General features: G+C 42.4%; 1 long non-coding RNA gene across 1 annotated transcript in view; it reads left to right on the top strand.

Moving 5' to 3' along the window:
• Positions 1–410: 410 nt before the first annotated feature.
• The window catches only part of LOC309531374, a 52,966-nt gene continuing 40,357 nt past the window's right edge, over positions 411–13,019 (top strand). The window contains exon 1 of the long non-coding RNA XR_014219270.1: positions 411–1,339. This is a non-coding gene — a long non-coding RNA (uncharacterized lncRNA). The remainder of the gene's footprint in view (positions 1,340–13,019) is intronic.

The following is a 13,019-nucleotide window of genomic DNA, read 5'->3' on the forward strand; positions in this document are numbered from 1 at the left end:
TGCTCTTTGGAGCCTAAAGTAATCCCTGATGATTTAAGACTACTGGAGATTGCATGCATTTCTCCTTGGGGGAAAAAAGTATTAAATCGGATTAACTTCTGTTTTCTCTAAACATCACCCTTGTAGGTTTTTTGTGTGTGGTTTTTTTGTAACAATAGCAGTTTATCAGAGAAACAGAGGCAAACCAAAAATGTTGATCCACAGTCTTTTGCCTAACAGGCTTGTTTGCCATGGGGCATTCCTTTTACACAAATATAATACATTAGGGAGAACATGGAGCCAGCAGGCCAAAATGGATGTTGTATAAAAATGCTATTTCTATTATTAGATACATATTCTTATTTTTTATATCACATAATTTATATACTTCTTGATTGTAAATAGAATCGATGGTAAAGAAATTGCTGTTAGAAGAGATGCATATGATACAGAGATGCATATGATCTTACTATCTTTGCTGCCCCTGCAGCAGCTATTCTTTCCTATTAATGATCAACTACTGAGGTACAAAAAAATATGTGCAGGTACAGAAAATCCCTACTTACTACTCCCTGTGCTGGTTTGAGGATTGAACTATCACATTTTCCACACATCTATTATGCAGCAGCTCACCTCAAGTTAACCTTTCCAAGAGGTTTTTGGCATGATGGATGGAGCAAATGTTCCAGCATGCGATACACTTGTGTCTTACTTACAGTTGCCACATCTAGTTCGTCTGGGAAGTGGACCAGTGTGATATCCATAACGCATGAAAGTATTCACAAAAATCCTCTCCAAACACCAAATGAATAAGTCTAGTTATAAAGTGGCTTCACCATGCAACACGTTGTTGTTTTGTTGTTGTTGTTGTTGTTGTTCTTTTAAAGAGTGCTATAACTCAACCTGTATGCTCTGCTGGTGGATCTATACCATACTACTATTGCTGCTACTGAGTAGGGGCAGCCCTACTATTGGGCAAAGCGAGAAAGCTGCCTCAGGCGGCAGACGCTGAAGAATTGGGAGTGACTGTGAGAAGTTGAAGAATAGAGCTCTGTGCCACACAGCTTGCCCTGAACCTCTTAAGCCAGCCTGCAGTGAAGGACACTGTCTCATCACCAGTGAGGTTCAACAGCCCGTCTGGATCAGCTTCTGTCCATGGAAGGGCATGGATATAGAACAGCATAGATGAGTTCAGTAGCCACCCAAGATTTGTTTACATGAACAATCATTTTTAGTTAATAAGTGCTTAACTGACTCAAGCCTCTGATTTGTTTACACATTCAAGAGATGATCAAGATGCTGAAGTGAGATGAAAAGAGAAATAAAGGAAAAACCCCTGGCAAACTTGGGTCCTGGGTAAGTGACCACAATGTACACAATTAGCAGGATGGTTATCTCTGGTATGCAGAAGTGAGCAGAATTTCCCCTCAAGATACACAATGACCTTTGAATGATCTGAGTTCCTGGGGAAGTAAGTAGAACCTGCTCTACTCCTTATCCATCTAGACTGGGTCCTTGATTCAAGACGGTAATCTTTTATATTCAAACCCTCTTGTTTGTCAACCATTCTTTCGGTTTTTACAGTTGCATTGTATTGAATTGCCTTAAAGCAATTCACTGAAGCCCAACATTTTAATGAACTGAGAGTCAAAGGATTTGAGGCATTATGAAAGAGCAGCAAATGGTTAGGTGTTTGTTTGTTTGTTTTTAAAGATTATTTCTGACAAGGAGAAGGAAAGCTACTTGTACAATTTTCTGCCTCAGGAACAGGTACCAAAATCACTTGGTTTGCCTTTGGTTAATTTCCACTTTGCCTCAGGCAGCAGAATGTTTTGGGCCTACCCTAATCAGGAATTAAAATGGTGTGAGATGTAACAGTACACCACATTTACCTGAAGCAGTGTTTTTATTTCCAAATGAATCCTCTCAACCATTAACACATTATGCTGCTGTAGTTTCCCCAGTTAATTTCCAAGCATGCTTCAGTTTCATAATATATCAAGAAAAGCAAATGGAGGGCAAGTGAATGACTGAAACACTGCTTGGAGTAGATCCTGCTACTTGCTGTAGGAACTCCTTACAAGCCCTGTCTAAGTGGGCTGTACACTTTAAACAGAATGAGATGGGAATTGGGTGGCAAAATCGAGAGATGGTACTGTAATATTTCAGAGAACAGGTGGAGGAATCACATTGTTCAAAGCTTCTTCCTTTAAGAAGAAAAATAGCACAGCAGGGAATGGCCTAGGCTGCATTCTTCATCCTTATCATGCTAGGTTTTTACTTGCAGTGAGTGAATAGTTGCTGTTGCTTGCTTTTTTCTTTTTTCTTTTTAAGGTAAGGGGACCTTACAAAATGGTTCTCTCAGTTGAAGTGGTGCAATCTGCTATATTACCTGATTCCACTTCATATAAGCCAGGCTTTAAGGCAGGGATGGACAACCAATGGCCCTGAAGATGTTGTTGAACTACAACTCCCATGAGCCTCAGCTAGCAAAGTCTGATGGTGGGAGATGTATTAGAGCAATATTTGGAGCCTGCAGGTTCTCTTTAGTTCTTTCTCTGTGCTGGATGTAATTCTGTAATGAAAGTGCATTCAATAGCCAATTTCCTGCTAGCTGATAAGTACACTGAATATGTGGGGTGTTGGTGCCAGGCAACATCTCCTCTTGCTTGTTGCTACTGCCTTCACCACAATTTGAGCACTCAGGTGGCCATTTTGCTGGTTTAGAGAACAAGGTTTATGTATAGTTTATGGGCTTCTAAACAGGCATTGTGTCAGCAAAATGACATTACACACAACTTTCCAGGTATGCTGAATGCACACATACCAAGTCTGGAGAATATTCAGAAATTTCATCATATATAAACAGCTGAAAAGGCCATGCTGGCAATACACACGGGGCTTTCGTGCACAAATGAACTTAATTGCACTTCTCTTACCCCTGCTCCCCTAGGACATACAGACCAAATTATTTTTTTCATCAGGGAATTACAGAAATTTACAGCAGAACCAGTGCTGAACAATGCCCGATGACTCTTTATTTCCTGCTCTACAAACTGATGATGCATCTCTCTCTTGAATCCTGGAATGCGATGGCAAACAGGGATGGGAAGCAGAGGGAGCAGCATAAGATCTCTTTGCTTTTGCATCCTTCCAGGGCCTCCACATTCCCATGGAGATGCTTGAGCCTCTTTTCAATGTTCAGCTTTTTTTCTGAGGCAGACTCTGGACTACCTTCATGCAGCACAGGGATGGTGCCAGACTTTGAGAGTGTAGGGCAACTGCCAAGGCCTATACCCCAGTAAGAGACTGACTACTAATTTCTAAAGGCTCCTAGACCCCCTCGTACTACTACTTGTTGTTGCTGCCAGTTCAGCTGCCCTTGCTGAGCAAGTGAGTTGGGAGAGGACTTGGGAGAAGGAGCAGTAAGCACCACATGCCTTGCCTTCTTCATCTGGAAGATGGTGCATATTAAGAAGAGTTTGGATTTGATATCCCACTTTATCACTACCTTAAGGAGTCTCAAAGCAGCTAACATTCTCCTTTCCCTTCCTCCCCCACAACAAACACTCTGTGAGGTGAGTGGGGCTGAGAGACTTCAGAGAAGTGTGACTAGCCCAAGGTCACTCAGCAGCTGCATGTGGAGGAGCGGAGACGAGAACCCGGTTCCCCAGATTATGAGTCTATCGCTCTTAACCACTACACCACACTGGCACCACATTAAGCAGAGAGGACAGGCAAGGGAATAGGAGCAGCAAGCAGGGCTGGCGCCAGACTTCTGTGGGTCCTTGGTAAGGTGCGGCTGATAGGTCCTCACCCAGCACCAGCCTGAATTCCTGCATGGTGCTGCTGTGTGATGTCACCACCAATTCCTCCAGTCATTCTGCTTACCCTGGGACATGTTTGCTGGGGAGGCAGCTGCTATGTTCTGTTGCTGCTGGCACTTCTGAATTAAAGTCAAGTCAGTGTTTGACTCTGATTTGCAGTGGCTGTCCACCATGTAGATTACCCAACTCAACACTGATGGTATAATAGAATTATAGAGTTGGAAGGGACCCTGCAATGCAGGAATATATAGCTGTCCCATACAGGGATTGGACCTGCAACCTTGGCATTATCAGCATCATCCTCTAACCAACTGACCTCGTTTAGGATAATCTAATGATGGGTGGCTGCCATGAATCAGAGCCAAAGGGAAGCTTGTATCCCATGCTGCTGCCTGTCTGGGCTGGAAAGTAAAATAAGGGGTGAGGCTGGATGCAGCAAGCAGCAGTAGTGCTGCTCAGAGCCCTAGCAGGGGCACCCAGCACTGAACATTGGCCCTTAATGATCAGAAGGTTTGGGTTGTTAATGGCTCCTTCTAAGCCCCCAGCCCTTGGCAAGTGCCCAACTATGCTGACCTCTGATGCTGGACCAAGTGGTAACAGCAGCGAGGAAGTATGTGTAATCAGGCAAGAGGGACCACTGAGAGCTTCTTGTCTACAGAGCCAACACTGATGAAGAATTTCAATTTAACAATTTAAAAACACAAACACACTTCTCATAGTCCAATATACCTTCTTATTCCCGTGATTTTCAGCTGGTAAGTCTCTGACACACATACACAAAATTTTAGTATTGGTCTCCAGATGTATAACATATGTGTCATACTATCAAATTTCTTTTACTCCAGTTCATGAGATCATCCCATTCCTCCTACATAACTTCCAAATCTGTCTCTGTATTAACATTGCCGGCAAACTTGGTGTTATCTGCAAATTTCATCAACTGACTTCTACTTCCTTTCCCCTGGTCACTCATGGAAAAACAACAAGCACAACCCTGCTTGAAACAGACCCAAGGCCTAATCCCTGAGCACCTTCAGTGGTTATTTTCCCCTAACTTCATAGTTTGCTTTTTTACAGCAATACATTTTATCTATTTAACAAAGCATCCTGTTTAGTCATTGACTTTCTCATCTCACTCGCCTTATGCAGAACTTCACAGATGCTCTGTGTGCATAGGGCTTTCTATGATGAACACTTTCCATTTAATTCAGTTGAGGCTTCTTTCACACAACCTGTATATTGAGCATTTGTCCTGATTCGTTTGCACAAAATATGGTGTATTTTCCTGTCCTGGGGTTATTTGTTGTTTGTAATCAGGGGTTTTGCACAAGAGCACCAAATCCACTTTTAATTGAATCACATCCACAAATAGTAACAATCTGTAAGTGGCCTGAAGTTGTAACTCAGTTCTTAGTTATGTCCAAAAGGATGTCTGCGTGGAGCTGCTGCCTCTGTTTTTAATGGGAAAACTCCTGTTCACAGGATCTCTGTGGCCAAACCAGAATGTTCATTGAAAAGCATCAGCATCATCAGTCACGGCAGTAATAATTTCCTATGTAGCAATCAAGGACATTCAAGTACTTTGGATTAAATAAAATTAATGCAAATAGGTTATTTAATTAATGCACGTTAATGCAAATAGAATAGGTCTACTGAAACCTCTGTTTCCAGGAAAAAAATCAAATTAAGCAAAAGGTTAATGCTATGAAAGAACACTTTCACAGCTTTGGTTGAAGCAAATGTGCTAATCAGAGAGAGTTGTGTTTCAAGGTCTAAGGGAACTTATTTATAAACTTGATTTTGTTTTTAAAAGCCAAATGTTAATGTACCCAGTGTATTTGGAAGAATTACCATACATTTATCTAGCCATGGAGGAAGCTAGTTAGATAACCTGTAGTTATTCATAGTGTCTGTACAGGCACATACGTGGTCTGCACAGCGACAACAGTTGCCATTTAATGTGAGTAACTGACCTTGGGGTCCATCGCTTTGTTACTAGAGCAACAGAGCTGATGCTTCTTTGCTGTGGCTGAATCTCATGTCGCTCTAAACAGAATGACTGAAATCCCAGGGCACTACAGAGAACACAATCTCCCAATTCAGACTCTTCAGGCAAAATGCATGTACTGTACACAGAAATAATTCTAGGAGCAGGGTGTAGGCAAGGTCTATGACTTGTAACTACAGGTTGGTGACTTGTCTATTTGCAGTCTTTATATGACTGAAACACTCCCCCCCCCCCGCTCCCAATTACATGGTGCTGAAGAGAAGAATTGAGAAACAATGGTAGTCTGTGCCTGAATTGTGCAGAATTGTAAATTTCAGAACTTCAAATTCCTTTACTTTTCCCGTGAAGCTGCAGTCCTAGGCACACCTTTCTGGATTAAGCCACACTGAATAGTGTGGGACTTATTTCTGAGTAAATATGCTCTAGGATTGCACTGCAACTTTGTAGTGTAAAGGAAATATTTAAATCTCCCAAGCAGCCTGATCCTAGGGTTTGGTGATAGAGTCACTGTGCTGATGGGCTTGTTCTTGGAGTTGTTGTGGTTGTTATTATTATTATTATTAATTTATTATTTATACCCCGCCCAGCCACTCTGAGTGGCTTCCAACAAAATACTAAAATACAGTAATCTATCAAACATTAAAAGCTTTCCTAAAATTTGAAGGGCTGCCTTCAGATGTCTTCTAAAAGTCTGGTAGTTGTTCTCTTTGACATCTGGTGGGAGGATGTTCCACAGGGTGGGCACCACCACCGAGAAGGCCCTCTGCCTGGTTCTCTGTAGCTTGGCTTCTCACAGTGAGGGATCCGCCAGAAGGCCCTCGGCGCTGGACCTGCTCTGAAGTGACGCTGTGATAATTGTGGTAATAGATGCACAACACAGCAAGGCTGTAAAGTGTGCAGCATTCCTCCAAACTATTTATGTGTCATTTGTGGTTTTGTATGAGCCCGCTGGAGCTACAGAAGCCAGCTTCAATTGATGGTTGGTACTCCAGCACAAATATAGCCCTGGTAGACAATGATTTAAAAGAAGCATATATTTTTAATATAGACAAATGTTGAAAGCAACAACTCCCAGAGCACCAGTCCTGTGGGTTAGTGGAGACCCACTGCATCTCTATGTGTGTGTCATTTTGTAAATTGCCAGACTGCAAAATAAACTATTTCAGGCACAGATGAAAATTCCAGTGCTAACTCCTTGTGGTTGCTATTGAAAATCTTGAAGGGTCTCCCCCTGGGTCAAGATGCACACAGATGAGTATAACCAGGCCTTGTGCTCTGCACTGAAGCCCTTAAGCCTTTAAAAAGTTTGTGTAACCCTGAGCAGAATGCAGACAAGTCAGATACACACCTGGAGTTTGGTGATTTGGGACAGGAAGACTGACAATACCAATGCGGTGATATAAAACAGAACTCAAGACGGTTCAGCTGGAGACACAGCTTGGCAGGGAACCAAACTGTCTGCAAAACCAATAGCTTTTAAATGTAATTAACATCACAAAATGTTTAAGATCTGGAGAGCTCCCAGAGCACACTGCTTTAAAGGCCTACAAACTTTCTGACAGCAAATGCAAACTAGATATGGGGAAATGAATATCTCCTTGGCCATGATCCTATAAACATGTATATGCATATGCTTAACATTAAGTACCCAGCACAATTCCTTTTGGGATCAGCTCACATGCAAGAAATTAAAGAAATACACAAGTATTTGGAAGATGATAGCTTTGATACAGAATTTCCTTTTGTTTTCGTTTGATCACGAGACAGGATCCAGAATCAGGAATGACAAAGCAGCGTCAGCCTGTTAGTTAAAAGCCTAGAAGCTGCCAGTTCGTTTCATCAAAAGATGCAGATTTCAGAGATGGAGTACAAAGGAAATAGGTCTTAGGCTTTAGATGTCTTTAAAGTTTACTACAATGTCATCAAAATGTGGCACACCACAGGGCTGTATATTCAAAATATTTTTTATTGTTATTTCTAACCAGCCCCTATATGAGAAACTGGTGCAACTGCTGGAAAATACATTGATCATGTTTTAGATAGCGGAATGCCACTCTTGTTTCCTGAGCACCAGTGTCCATTGTGGGTAGTAGAAACGCTTGGTCTTCACTTGGTGCCTGCCACTTTCAAGAGCTCTGAGCCAACCTCTGTTCCTGTCCACCCAAACTCATATCCTACTCACTTTAGGGCAAATATTTTGACGCGTTATAGGAGGGGAATGAAGGGGCTAGCAGAGCAATGGTATGTGAATCACAGCAACTGCAATGTCCATTGGTGCCTCAATGATTTTTAAAGGAAAGGACCAGGATGAGCCCCCAAACAAATGTTGGAAAACAGCAATACAGCTTTCCTCCAAAGCGAATCAGCTAAAGAGCTCTGCTGTGGGGGAATGTGTCTTTCTGGGGAGAGCTAGATGAATACTTACAGACAATGGGAAACTCTCAGAGTCTCAAAAAAAACAACCCCAAAAGAACTTAAAATTAGTTCATAAAATGTTCTGCATCTGTCTAGCTTGTCATCGGCACCATCTAATAAGTGCTCGTGATGATGCTTCTACGATCACATCACACACCACACTTGTCACATTTGTCACTCTAGCTAAGGGGGAAATTACACATTTCCAACATAAACATTTTGTAATTTTGAGTGTTGCAAATGTTTTCTTGCAACTGGAGTGCTTTGTGGAGAAAAATGCATTTGAATCCCTCATCGTTAAAAGCAGTAATATGGAACAGGCGAGCATCCCAGGGCTGTTGGTCCAGGCGAATCTGTGCCGGCACAACGGCAAGAAAAGCTAGACAACAGAGAATGGCAATCATTGCCACCATATGCTCAGTCTGGAACAAACCTCGCACATAGTACCCCCACCCTGCCCTGAAAGGTTCTTCTTTTCCGTTGCTACCATTATCAAGGAGGCAGCAGTGAGAGGGTAACTTTGGAGATTCAGCAGCATTTCCCCATCATATAATAGAACCAATTATCCTTTTTTAGGCTGCAAAAGGACCACCACTACACAAAGGAGAAAAACTATCCACTGAGCTATTTCTTAAAAAACAAAAAACGCTGAAAGACAAAAAGCTTTTGAAATGAACTTAAAAATAAACTGTCATCCTGAACTGCCGAGACAGAATAATGCTTTGCAAATGTTTGTATTTGGCTCAAGACACTTGTTTGTTAAATTTCAAGTCAGATGAGATTTGAAGCAGCTGGAAGATCCAAGCCTGTGGTGGGACTGGCCCTTCTCAAATCAAAGCTTTCAGCACCTCTGAGGCCTCCTGGGGCCCACAGAACTACTTGCTGCTAGATCAAAGGGAGAGACACAGGCCTGCAACCAGGGCTGGAGAGCACAATATCCCTGTAGACTTGGCAGCTGTTCCGTTATGGGAGAGGTTGACCTGAATCTTCCTATCCTTTACCACCAGCCGAAGCTTTCCCTCTGATTCCAAAGGAAACTGTGCAGCAGAAATGATTTAAACAGCCCCTTTTGTCATGACCGTGACACGAAACTGGGAACATCCCTCACTGAACAATTCTGCACTAGAAGTCCCTTGGGGTGGGGTGGGGTGAGCTTTCCCCTTCTTCTTCTTCTTCTTCTTCTTCTTCTTCTTCTTCTTCTTCTTCTTCTTCTTCTTCAGCTGTACTTCACGTTTATAATTTCTGTGACTGGTGCTTGGGTGGGGGAGAATAGAGCCAGAGTTATTCTAGGCCGCAACTAATAACAGACTATAGGTTCTGCTTTCTATTTCCATTTCTTCACCCTATGATTCTGTAGCATGGGAGATCTGTCCCATGGAAGCAGTCAAAGAATTTGAAATAGTACTTCATAGGCCAATTGTGTGCAGACTATTTGTCTACTTGCCACTTGGAAAGCGTCTAACACCATAATGAAGAACACATTACGTATGGAATCAAAAGACAGGAACTACAAATCTTGAGATACATCTGTGCATTTGGGAGAGGGGTTCTTTTAGGGGCTAGATGCACATCTCTGCCGATCATCCACCACACGCGAAGCTTTGGGCCAGGGTGATCCCCTGTCTTCATAACTCCTCAGAGTAGTGTTAGAAATGCTAGTTAGTTTATTAGGCTCAAGGCTTGCTGATAATCAGTTAATGTTTCATCAAAGGGAATTAAGGGCAGGAGATATTCTCGTGATCACTGGAAAACTAGCTTTCGGAATGTAATCCATGTACTGGTAAAATCCCTCTATGATGCATTCTGCGTGGGGCCACCTCTGTTCAGGAATTAAAGTTAGTACAAAACACAGCAGCTAGAACATTGACGAGGATCAGGTACAGGGAATATATATTTGTCAGTCTTAACTGCAATTTATCCTGGTCTATTTCTGAGTACGATACTGTGTTCAGGTTCTAAGCTTTAAAGCTCCAAATACAGTATACTGGGACCTGTAGGGGTTGCCTTTTTGCATATAAGAAGTGCGGGATGAAAATAAGATCCATGACACATGTGTGGATAATTTTTTTAAAAATTAGCTGGACGCCTGGATTCAAAATGTGGGACTTTGCACACTCTCCGGCAGGTGACAGCCCCCAGCAATGTTTAAACCAGTCTTAGAGTTAAGCAGCAGTACAGCATGGAAAGAAAGGTTGTTAAATCCCTATTGATATCCCTTTTAGTTTGCTTACAACTCTTGCCCATTTCTCTATGCTTCTGGGAATGAGCAGACCACACCTTGCTAAGTTTAAAATGATTTACTTACAAAATTGAAAGGTCTGATTCATGTGTTATTCCATGCAGCAGCAAGGAGAACACAGAATACTCTTGGGTTACAAAATACAGAAAGTTATCTTCAAGTATGCAGTCTGAACTCAGGCACGTCCTTTCTGGTCAGTTACATGGTGTGAAGTGAATGAAGAAACAAAAGAAAAGCAGCTTCACTTCTTCCCTCATCAGAAGTGAGGATGTGTGATCTAACTGAGTCTAGCATTACAATTCTGTGGTCTTAACCCCTTCATGCATTAGCAAGCACTCATGCATAGTTATGTTTCACTGCAATTTCCCCACAAGAGCAGCTCTGCTAGATCAGGCCAAAGGTGGATCTATTCCAACATCCTGTTCTCATAGCAGCCAACTAGATGTCACTGAAAAACCCACAAGCAGACCATGAATGCAGTAATATGAGCACACCTGGGTGTGTGAATATCTTTCTCAAAGACATTTCTCTGGGTCCCACTGCTGACACATCAAGGTACAGACCAGGTAAGCTGGACAATAATCTGGGCACTGATGAGGCACTGTGGCTGGAGCGGCTGCAGTCAAAAGTTGTGTAGTCGAAAGCTTGTGCAACTTGTGAGCAAGCCCACCAGACACCCAGCTCGCCAGTGACTCCATACACTTTGTTTTCACTGCCTACTTAGACTGCAAAATTGGAGGGTTGCCAAGCCTCAGCTGCCCCCCCCCCAAAGCACAGCTAATAAGTTTGATGGGACACAAGTTGTACATGCCTGTATGAAGCCCCTAATAAAGTCTACCTGTGCTGTTCTTCCAAGCATCCCAGCTACCCTAAGAAGTCCCCAGCCAGATAAATCTTTTCTGGGACTCCTCTGGCTATTGAAATTGTAGTAATCTGCTTTCTCCTGCTAGCAGACTCTCTCCTGGGGGTGGGGAGGCCACAGAGCAAATACATTACGTCATACATGCATTTTTCCCATTTTCTCTTGCAATTTAAGCTGGCATTTTGCTCGCTCTAATTCAAATGCTCATCTAAGGATGTCATTTGCAGAAAGGATTTGCTCTTTGCTTAGCTGGCATTAAGCCAATGTGGATTTCATATTAAGATTCAGATGTGACACTTGGGTAGAGCCTGCCACGGCAATGAAGTGAAGCCTTTTGATGTCACCCGCAAATCTCTATAAAGGATTTGACACCTTGTTCTGCAACTCTGTAAAGGAAATTTCCATCAGGGCACCACAAAGATATACGCTCAGCAAGAAATCATGAAAAAAACAACAAGAGGAGAGGCCGGTGGTGGTGGGGAGGACACCCAAGATTCCTACATAAAATATTTGCCATTTTAACATAAAACTGAGATGAAAGCTTATTAGAATCTGCACCTTCCACTGAAATGCAGTGTGTGAAAAGAATAGTCTTACACCAGCAAAAATTGGTTGAATAAGAATCTCTCTGCCTCATTGCCTCTACAGCTGGCAATGGGAAGGTAGGTGCTATCCTTGAAGAGTTATTGTCCCCTTTGTTTTTCCCCCCGGGAGAGTACTATTAGAAGCACTGAGAGGCAGCCATGCCTGAGACGTCATTTGCTAAGCATGCAAAAAATGAGAAGAAAGAAGTTTGTTTGTTTAAAGCATTTTTATTATGCTTTTCTGCTGGAAAGGCTTACAAATCGATTTTTAAAATGAGACAATCCCTGAATTTAGATTTACAGCCTGAAAGACACAACAGAAAAGGAAAAAAGGATGGGGAGGGTGAAGGGGGGAAACAAACTCCGGTACCAGTTCTTAAAAGTTACAGTTCTGATAACAACTGGTAGCATGGAAACAGTTCAGGATATCAGACAGGATGGTTACTGCTCCGTGCCAGATGTGGGAGAAATAGAGCCAAAGGCAGCTGGTCTCTTAAAAGAGCTGATAGAGCAGCCTTGCTTCCATTCTCTTCCTCTACTGCAGCCTGATGGAATGGCTGCTGCTAAGGTTACAGTTAAGGCAGACAAGGCAGTTGGTCTGTCAGCAGAGCTGATGTTAACCATCACAGTCTGTTATGTTATCTCCCCAATGTCATCAGTGATATGATGTGCAAAGAGTTTTCTAATGGACACTTAGGCACACACATTGCAAACTCGTTTATCATATTCATAAAGTCAGTCGCAGTTCCAGATTGGCTTTTTCTATTTGAAAAACTGATCTCTGAAGCTTTGATTAATTTCCTTACTGGTACCACATGCTGGCAGAGCGCTGATGGGAGTTGTAGTCCAACGACATCTGGAGGTTGGTGACGGCTGGTTTACAGGATTAAACTGCAACTTGCTTATTAACATAATATAATTTTGCACAATTCTGATTTAAGAGAATTGTGGATGCTCTAACAACAAAATTAGGGCTACTTAGAACTTAGAGTGGTGGTGGGTGCAGATGCCCTGTTTTCAGTAAATTAAGTTAATTTGTGTTTCCCAGACTTCTCTGTCATTCAATTTCAGTTTAAAACATCATCCAGGGATCAAATGACTCCTT

This window comes from Podarcis vaucheri (genome assembly GCF_965113315.1).
Source record: "Podarcis vaucheri genome assembly, chromosome: 4".
Taxonomy (NCBI): domain Eukaryota; kingdom Metazoa; phylum Chordata; class Lepidosauria; order Squamata; family Lacertidae; genus Podarcis; species Podarcis vaucheri.